At 36.9% G+C, this 9,692-nt stretch overlaps 2 long non-coding RNA genes across 2 annotated transcripts; both read left to right on the forward strand.

Annotated features, from left to right (window-relative positions):
- The first annotated feature begins 1,882 nt into the window (after positions 1-1,882).
- On the forward strand, positions 1,883-5,989 carry LOC105818784. Its single transcript, XR_001137923.1, has 3 exons — positions 1,883-1,953; positions 2,588-2,716; positions 5,969-5,989. It is a non-coding gene; the product is annotated as an uncharacterized LOC105818784 (long non-coding RNA).
- Positions 5,990-6,270: 281 nt separating this feature from the next.
- LOC105818782 lies at positions 6,271-9,268 on the forward strand. Its single transcript, XR_001137921.1, has 3 exons — positions 6,271-6,358; positions 6,537-6,604; positions 9,186-9,268. It is a non-coding gene; the product is annotated as an uncharacterized LOC105818782 (long non-coding RNA).
- Positions 9,269-9,692: the final 424 nt, after the last annotated feature.

Raw genomic sequence — 9,692 nt, forward strand, 5'->3', positions numbered from 1 at the left:
AGCCTCCCGAGTAGCTGGGACTACAGGCATGCGCCACCATGCCCGGCTAATTTTTTCTATATATTTTTAGCTGTTCAATTAATTTCTTTCTATTTTTGGTAGAGACGGAGTCTCGCTCTTGCTGAGGCTGGTCTCGAACTCCTGAGCTCAAGCAATCCGCCCGCCTCGGCCTCCCAGAGTGCTCGGATTACAGGAGTGAGCCACCGTGCCCGGCCAGCAATTAGCCTTTTTCTGTTCCACGGCCGGTGATCACTTGTGATGACTGATCTTGCCAGAAAGTGCATCAGTCAGTACAAAATCGTAACTACTAATGGAATATTATATACTGCCCGTGCTCTGCCAGATGTTACGCATCATAAAGGAGAGTGCATCAATTATATAATTTAGTGAATTTCACACAGAGGCTCTCCTAGAAGAGAAGAAAATATATGATTGGATCTTCTAATTATATTGTCAAGTTTTCCATGGTGAATGTTGAAATCGTTTGTTTTTTGGTTGATTACACATTTGTTTGCCTAGGATGCTGCTGCCTTATTCACCATGGACTCGAGAGAGTACAAAGGGTTAAATATGGCTCTTACTTGCCTGTTTTGGTTACTCATTTGAGGAAGATGTAAGATTACTCTTATTGCTGTTATAATCGATATTTAGTTCACTTAGGCATGGATAGAATAAATTGGAGTTTTTCCAAACAGTTGAGCAAATTGTCCTTATGCTACCTTTCTCCACTGATCTGAAATATTATTTTCATTATATAGGAAATTCTTTTATAACTTGGGGTTGTTTCTGTGCTTTTTATTGAGTTCCATTGATCTTCACATCTTCAGGATAACAATATTTTTAGTTCTTGCATTCTTATAACTTTAATATGATAAGCATACTCTCATTTTTCTTTAAAAAATTAATCTGCTTATTTTTCCAGATTTGCACATTAAGGTTGTCTGTTTCTTCAAAAAAATTCTACCAAGATTTTGATTGGATTCCCATAATCTTCATTAGATAATTTGGTGACACATTTTGACATATAATCTCTATCAGAAACATAGGTTTTTGTGTCCCTCAGTCTTGTGGTTTTATTAATACACCTATTCTATTTGTTTTTTGTTTTAATTGCTTTGCATTAAAACAGATTAAGAGTTTAAGTATTGTATGTAAAGTAAGTTTTAATAAATATGTTCTAAGTATCTAAAGCATGTTCAAAGCTCTCTTTTCCTCTACAGCTTTTAAAATACAGTACATGTGCTTTAGTGTGTCGACTTTATGAAACATAGTTTGTCTCTTCAGAGGCAATTCTAGCCTAGTGAGCAGGCAGGTATCAAATGTGGGATAGAGCAGTTTTGTACATCTAGTAAACCGTGCGTTGCCTGGTCTTAGAGTTATTTATGTATATTGGATATCTGTTTCCTTCAGTTAATTGTGAGTTTCTAAAGGGCAGAATGCATGTGATTAATTACATGCCTAATATTTCTTGGTTCCATTGAACTGACTACTGTAATTCAAATCTTGTAGTGCAACTCACCACCATTTTATTTACATGTTCCTATTTATAAATATGTTGCATTTCCTATTTGTCTTCCATGAGTGAAAATCTTTGAAGATAGGGTGTGTGTCTTGTTTTAAACTTTTTCCATTTCTCATCTTCTTGGACAGTTCCATATGCTTATATGAGTGTTGAATCATGTTCAAAATGGTGAAGTAGCTTTTAAAAATAACAAAATATGGAGAAAACAGGGACTTAAGTTGATTTTCTTGAAGAACTATAGTCTTTCTAAAGAATATTAATGCTGTATATGCAACAAATGAGAACATTAAGAAGGATTTCTTTTTTTATCAGCTGTGTTGCCAGTTGATCCTGTTAAAGAAAATTATGTTCGTAAAGTGAAAAATTGTATTTTTTCAATTGCCTTCCCGACTCCTTTCAAATCAAGAGTACGTCTTGTAGCAGTTTCAAAGGTTAGGCTTTATTTTTTCATAACACAAATACTTAACTCACTAAAATATTTGTCTAAAAAGATATAATATTTTATTCCCAGCTAATATTAGTCATTTATAAATGACTATATTTGTGCTTGAAATTCAAATACTCGGAGAATGTCATTCTTAGAAATCAGTTTTTGATACTTATTCTTGGATTATGGTACTCAGTTTCATCTTGAAGTTATTTTACAAGGAAAACATGCTTTTGTGAAAAAGGGGGAAATAAGTTAAATTCTTAGTATAGGTAACATTTAGAAATGGTTTCTAACAGCAGATTCTAAATTGTTCTCTCATGAATGAGTTTGGGATAAAGATAGGATATTTATTTTTTTCTAGTTCCTTAAAAGAACCTGTGCTAGGAAAATATTATTTTACCATACATCACAAGAAATCCATAAAAATTTTAGAGCCATCTAATAGAACGATTTTTTTCCAAATAGCATAAATAATCATAGAAAGTGTGGTGTATCTCTTATGAAAAAATGTTAATAATATATTTTGGGAAGAGATTTAAAAGAGGTTTTAAAAAATTTTCTTCTATTAAGTCTCTATTCTTAAAAATTATTAAAAGATTACTTAAGTTTATAACCGTTTTTTTTTCCTGCCTCAGGAAGTTCTAGAAGATATTTTGGACCTTGATTTATCTGTGTCAAAAACAGATGATTTTATCCAGCTTGTAAGTGGCAAAAAGATAGTGTTTGGATCCATTCCATTGGCCCACCGATACGGGGGCCACCAGGTAAGAGTAGCAACAGCATCGCTTCCTTTATGCAAATATAATCATTTGGTGGAAATGCTGTCCTATTAAAGAAATTATTTTGCATTAATTTCTCTAATATTAGCGTATTAAGACTTCAATAAGATGTTCCTAGAAGAATGTGTCGTCATACAATGTCTATAGATTAGCTGATATTATTTCTTGCTGTGATGAAACCAGAGCTTAAGTTCTTTTAATCAAATTGAGAAGATTGGGGCAGCACAAACATAAAATTTCTGTGAATTATTGCTAGGGAACTCATTCAGTGCAGTTTTGGCAAGAATTTTAGGCAAAATCAAGTAGCATAATGCATCAGTATAAAAGTCTCAGAAAGACAAATAGATTATAATCTTCCCAGGATAGCCATAGAACAAAGTTGTAGAAAGGCAGTAAATAAGAATTTATGGGGTATTTTATATGCTACAGCAGCCATGAAGCAATTAAAGCACATTCTAGAGATGAGATGTTGAAACAAGTTCCTGAACTTGCGTGGTATCTGACTAATTTTTTAAAAAGAGGAAATGGGAACATGGGGATCAATTGTTGAAATTTCTGTGACTTTCCTATAAACTAGATAAGATTAATTAAATACTCTGGTTTTGGGGTGGGGTCATTTTGATAATGCTGGTTTACTCAGGAATAATTTTTAGGACAAGTAGTATAGTATAACAGAGTTGGTGTAAGGATTAAATTAGGAAATACAGGAAGAGTGCTTAACGTTACCCATTATTATAATTATTGTGTTAGGTATTTTTTTCTTTTCTTTTTTTCTTTTTCTTTTCTTTTCTTTTCTTTTTTTTTTTTTTTGCTGCCCAGGCTGGAGTGCAGTGGCATCATCATAGCTCACTGTAGCCTCCAACTCCTCAGCTCAAACGATCCTCCTGCCTCAGCCTCTCAAGTAGCTAGGACTACAGGTGTGAGCTGCTGCACCTGGCCTGGTGTTTCCTTTCTTCTTCAGAGTCCTGTAGGCTAAGAAGCAAAGTAATATAAACCATTGGAAGGACTTTAAGAGACATCTATGACAAACCTGAACCTCAGTTTTCTTAATCTGTAATATGAGGGAGTTGATCCAGACCGTACCCGTTGTGAGAAGTGCTACGGCAAAGATATCTGCTTAATTTTATTGAACACACCATTTTCCAAACATATTTGACTGCACAGTTTTGTTGTTTATATGGGATAACTATTAATATTTGGCTGAACTGTGTTTCTTGGTTTAGAAACTTTGGAATGCGTGCTCCTTTTCGTCTTTTCTAGTACTCACATGCAAGGATGGTTTAAAAATCCATCTCCCATGTGGGTTAAATTTGTTTGAAAGCATTTTATGCTGGTGCTCACATATGCTGTTAAGGTATAAATACAAACTGTAAGCCCTGCAGAATTTTGTTAAGCCATTCTTTTTTGTAGGTTTTTTGTTTGTTTGTCTGCTTTTGGTAGTGTAGTAAATTAGAACTAAAGCTTTTATCACATTATTTATTTATTAACTTATTTCACATGCATCTCTTGCTTCTCCCTGATCTGAAATTATAATTGTAAGTATTTATTTATAAGGATGACTTTGCCATTTTGAATGAACATTCTAATAATTGGTTTCTCTTTTTGATGGAAAACTAGCTTTCTAATTCCCCTGATTTCACTCGCAGCTCTGGATTCATCATTCCTTCTACTTCCCTCTCACGGTGTGGGATAGACTTAATATATGGTGGACTTACCTGTCCAGATGTGCTGAGAGCACCCTCAGACTTGTGCTCTTAACAGGTATTCCATTGCTAAAATTAATTAGTGGTGGTCTGTTCCTGGTTAAGATGAAAAATTAAAATACTGGATAGATTTTTCTCAATTTCATGTTTTTCTTCCAGAGATTGAACATCATTTAAATATTCCACAGCTGTTTATAGAACTTCTTTTATGTGCCAGGAGCTATAAGTGTGAATGAGACCCACCTCCTTCTCTCAAATTACTGCTACTCTAAGGGAGTGATAGATGAATAGGTGAATTCCAGTTAACACCAAGGTTGTGATAAGGATAAGTGCAGGAGCTATGGAAACTTACAGGACCACCCTCCTAGTCCCAGAAAGTCAGAGAAGACTTTCTGGTGGAAGTAACATCATGTTGAGAGTGGAGTGATATCTAAGTTAGCAAATGATTGTTGGCAATACAGTATTGCAATAATAATTACCATCTTTTGGGCATTTGCTTATGTCAGACATAGTACAAAGCACTTTGCCTACATTACCAGTCATTCTTACAACCTGGGAAGGGTTATCCCATTTTATGGAAATGACAGACAGGTCAGTCTTAGTGAGATTAAGGAACTCAAACAGATTTCCACAGCTAGCAAGTAGCATAGTGGGAGTTGAAGAGCCGTAAATAAATCTCAACAGAAAAATTTGCGAACAGTTAATTGTGCAAGTTGAAAAGCAGTGTTCTGAGGTACAAGTGTACCTCATGATTTTATATTGCATTCATATAATAGAGGCAATCTTCTACTCATAAATTGTTCCTAGTTCATATTCTTTAGTTAAATAGATCATTTCTAGGTGTTGTACACCTATTAAATTCGAGCTTAGCTATAAGATGATGAAGGAATGAATTATGTTTTAAATTTATATTTGATGCAGCAGGGTTCAGTGGTTCATGCCTGTAATCCCAACACTTTAGGAGGCCAAGTTGGGAAGATCCCTTGAGGCCAGGAGTTTGAGACCAGCCTGGGCAACATAGTAAGACCTTCTCTCTACAAAAAAATTATATTTTATTAAGTGAGTTTCACTCATGTTTGATTGATTGAATTTTATTTTATTCCAATTATTGACTGTTATCCTAAAATGGAATACTTCATTCTCAATTTTCGCAAAATGGCTTTGGCTATAAAAATTCCTATACAAGCTATATAGGGTGGGTGCCATGGCTCACGCCTATAATCCTAGCACTCTGGGAGGCTGAGGCGAGAGGATTGCTTGAACTTAGGAGTTTGAGACCAGCCTGAGCAAGAGCAAGACCCCATCTCTACAAAAAATAGAAAAATTAGCTGGGCATGGTGGCGCTCACCTGTAGTCCCAGCTACTCGGGAGGCTGACGCAGGAAGATCGCTTGAGCCCAGGAGTTGGAGGTCGTAGTGAGCTATAATGCACTCTAGCCAGGACACAGAGCGAGACTCTGTCTCCAAAAAAGAAAATAAAAAATAAAAAGCTAGATAAAGATTAATAAACAATAATTTTCCTTTTTCCTCTTTAGTTTGGGATATGGGCAGATCAGCTTGGGGATGGAAGAGCCCACCTTATTGGAATTTACACGAACAGGTACCACTTATTTTCCTGTGTAATAGCTTTTTTGCTTAATATTAACATGACTCTTCTAATATGTAGTCTTTTATTGAAGACAAGGTGAAAAATGGGAGCTCCAATTAAAAGGCTCAGGAAAGACCCCATACTCCCGGTACAGTTTGGTAATTTTTTTAGTCATCTAAATAAAAGTTCATGTTGTCTTAATTACAAATGAAAATCTTTTGAATTTTATTTCCTCTAGAAATGGTGATGGTAGAGCTGTTCTTCGTTCCTCAGTGAGGGAATTTTTGTGCAGTGAGGCTATGCACTATCTTGGAATTCCAACTAGCCGAGCTGCAAGGTAATTCCTCTTTCACGGAGAGCTAACTTTGAGGACCGTGTCATGTTATCTCCAGAAACATGTCCATAAATTGAACAGATAAGTCTCTGATAGCAAGATTTCTTACAGTGCCTTACTGTTTCAGGTACTTCTTGATAGCATTTAAAATGTAACTTTGTTTGATGCCCTTATGTTTCAGTCTGGTTGTAAGCGATGATGAAGTGTGGCGAGATCAGTTTTACAATGGAAATATTACGAAAGAACGAGGTAACAACAATTTTTAGAATGTGTGAATAAAACTGGACTAAGTTCTTAACAACAGATGTTGGACATTTTTTGCAGTCTTCTTAAAAAATATAACCCATGGTTCTTCAAGATGTAATTTCAGCATATTATAGTACAATATCCTTTGCCACATCTCTACGTCGCTAATCCATCCATTTCGAACAGCAAACGTCTGGGAAGTGAACAAAAAATATTTATGAATAGCTGGCAAGATGTGACAAAGCCAGTACAGGAAAGCTCATATGCTTTCCTCCCAGGAAAGCCCGGCAGACCATTCCGCAAGTCTTCATGTTTACTTCCAATAAGCTCAGTTAACTTTTTCCTTAGCCCTTAGTAGTGTAGAAATAAAAGATTAGAAAAGGGATGGGAAAGGCACACTGAGAGTAGCAAAAAGAGAACGCGAGAGACTTGGCCATGAATCTCTGGAGAGAGGAAGAGACCTGAAAATCAATAATAAGCATATTTAAGAGCTTAAAAAGCAGAGCTGTCAAGAACTTTTGACGGCCGTTCATGCTGTAGTGGGTCCCGTGGACATCACTGCGTCACAGGACAGCGTTCTTGGTGACGTCAACAGTGATTCACCAGAGCACATTTTGTGTTCTTCATACTTAGTGCATAATACGTGCCTTAGTCCGTTTGGGCTGCTGTAACAAAATACCTTAGACTAGGTAATTTATAAACATCAGAAGTCTATTGCTTATAGTTTTGGAGGCTGGGAAGTCCAAGATCAAAGTGCCAGCAGATTCAGTGTCTGGCGAGGGCTCTCTGCGTCATGGACGGTGCCTTCTCACTGTGTCCTCACAGGGCAGAAGGGGAAGCCAGCTCTCTGGGGCCTCTTGTATAGGGACACTGAACCATTCACAGGGGTAGAGCCCTCATGACCTAATTACCTCCCAGAAACTCCACCTTCTATTACCATTACCTTGGTAATTGGGTTTCAACATTTGAATTTTGGGGGGGTGCAAACTTTCAGACCATAGCAATATGTTTTTATATGAGTTTCATTAAAAAAAACTATCCCCCCGAAGTATTCATGCTTAAAGGAGTGAAGAGTTCTCTTTATGGCATCTCTCTCTTTCCTCTTTAATTTCATCTGGATAAAATGATACTATCGCACACAGGCCTGTGATATAATAACTATTTAGGTCTTCTTGCTTATGGCGATTGGATATGAGAGTACAGTCACAGACTGTTGGTGTGACCGGTACAACACTACTAACTTTTGTGGCTGTGACTTATCTATATATAGTGCATATCTGAATTCTGAGCCACAATCTTAATGGTTTAAATGATCCCAAATATTTCTTCTATTAACCCATTAATTAATAGAATTTCCGTATCCAGGGCTTCACCTATATACAGATATTTCGACTGTGCTTTTACCCTAACATTTGCATAGGATCCACTGTGGTACAGTGAGAATAGCGCCAGGCAGGAAAGAAGAATATGTGAAACCTGGAATTGGCTCTGCAGGAACGAGCTTTGTGACCTGGGCAAGTCACTGAAACAATCTGTGCCTCAGTTTCTTCACCTAAAAAAATGAGATTAGATTACCTCTGTGTCTTACAGTGCTAACATCTAGTGATTCAATAGCTAGTCATTAAACTAAACATTTATAATAATTTACTGAGCTTCTATATATATTTTTATAGGTGAGTACATTTTATTGCTCAAAAAAAAAAAACCACATGAAAATAAATATCCAGATTAGTATTGTGGATAAGTCCTGACTGTGTGGATAATTCCATCATCCCTGAAAATACTAATTGGCCCTTTTCTGTGACTACTGTTGAGCTAAGGGGCCCAGGAGTAAGAGCTATGTTGTAGTCCCTGGTCTTAAGAAACTCAGGTCTTTGTAGAGAAAAGACTTAAACACATGGAACAGATGAACAGTAAGATATCAGAGGTCAGTAGAAGGGGGATGGGATGGATCAGTGTAGCTTTATGGAGGAAGCGGGAATTGATCTTGAGCATACGGTTAGGTAGGAGTCCAGTAAAGGGACAAGAGGGAGTCAGGTATATGGATGAGGAGAGAACAGCACCAACCAAGGCCCAGAGGTAGCAGTGACTATGGTGGTCCCTTGAAGGAGCACCCACAGGGCAGGGGGCTTTCGTCACCTTGGTGTAGACCTCATTTTGAAATCTGAACTCACGTAGGTACAGCATTTCTTATAGGACAAAATCATGAATTCTATTTCAAATTGTAATTACTATAAGGGCCTATGCAAAATAAATAATTCATTAGTTTCCCTTTTTAGGATAAAGTTAACAGGGAAAAGGTCACAATTGATGAGACGGGAGAATCCGAAGTTTGGAGCCTGATAACGACCTCCCAGCCTTAGCTGGGTTGGAGTCTTGCTCTCTCAATATGTGATTCCTAACATTCCGATTCAGGCTTAAAGGGATACAGAAATACCCGTAATCCTTTATGGAGGGTAAATTAGTTGTTTTTCTGATAAATTCAGTGACTATATTCTTTTTTATTAAAATAATTTCAATTTTAAGAAAGACATATTTTGGTATATTCACATAGCTTGTGCTAAAATAAATGTTTCTTTTTAAGGTGCGATAGTGCTGCGTGCTGCAAAATCATGGTTTAGAATTGGATCGTTAGAAATTTTGGCTCATTATGGTGAACTGGAATTACTGAGGTTAGAACATGAATTTTTTTTTTTAAGCTATGAAAGTAAGTATTTCCCTCCAGCTTTATTGATACATAATTGACATATGAAAATTGTATATATTTAAAGTATATAATGTGTTTTCTTTAATTATTATTTTTTTGAGACAGGGTCTTGCTCTGTAGCCGGGATTGGAGTACACTGACTTCATCATAGCTCACTGCAACCTCCAACTGCTGGGCTCGAGTGATCCTCCCCCCTCGGCCTCCTGAGTAGCTGGGACTACAGGCATGCACCAGCATGCCCAGCTAATTTTTTAAAATTTTTTGTAGAGACGGGTCTCGCTCTTGCTCAGGCTGGTCTCAAACTCCTAGTCTCAAGTGATCCTCCTGCCTCGGCCTCCCAGAGTGCTAGGATTACAGGCGTGAGCCACCATGCCTGGCCGTGAT

Source organism: Propithecus coquereli, unplaced genomic scaffold, assembly GCF_000956105.1.
Source record: "Propithecus coquereli isolate 6110/MARCELLA unplaced genomic scaffold, Pcoq_1.0 Scaffold45, whole genome shotgun sequence".
Taxonomy (NCBI): Eukaryota; Metazoa; Chordata; class Mammalia; order Primates; family Indriidae; genus Propithecus; species Propithecus coquereli.